This window comes from Penaeus monodon, chromosome 19 (assembly GCF_015228065.2).
Source record: "Penaeus monodon isolate SGIC_2016 chromosome 19, NSTDA_Pmon_1, whole genome shotgun sequence".
NCBI lineage: Eukaryota > Metazoa > Arthropoda > Malacostraca > Decapoda > Penaeidae > Penaeus > Penaeus monodon.
In genome coordinates this window covers 20,592,982-20,593,385 of record NC_051404.1, presented here as the reverse complement: position 1 = coordinate 20,593,385, position 404 = coordinate 20,592,982, and the positions used below count along the sequence as shown (strand labels likewise).

Here is a 404-nt window from a genome sequence, read left to right as displayed (position 1 = left end):
TTTGTTTGTCTCTCTCTGCAAATATGCCGTCAAAGTGGAATCCAGAATAATAAGGATTAAATGAAACAAAAGTTTGCATACTAATCGAGACGAAAATAAAATCAAAGCAAACAGAAAACCAGGAAGAGACAAAAGCTTATCTTTGTGTCTGCATGTCTCTGTATGCTTCATATTCATCCCGTTTCAACAAGAAAACAGGTCATCCCAGGAAATCGCTGGCTAGATACTGTGTATATAAAAAAGCAAACTCGGCGGTGCTTTTCACTTTTCCAAGCATATTACGTCACGGTTAAAATAATGGACTTTTAAATCTTATTGTCTAAAACAGGCACATAACACATAATAGACACATAACCTGCTTGCTACTTAATGAAAATGCATTTGACTAAATATGAAACTCCTGT

At 35.1% G+C, this 404-nt stretch overlaps 1 long non-coding RNA gene across 2 annotated transcripts in view; it reads right to left on the bottom strand.

Annotated features, from left to right (window-relative positions):
- LOC119585129 overlaps positions 1-404 on the bottom strand; it is a 30,004-nt gene that overhangs the window by 427 nt on the left and 29,173 nt on the right. The gene's annotated exons all lie outside the window — the stretch shown is intronic.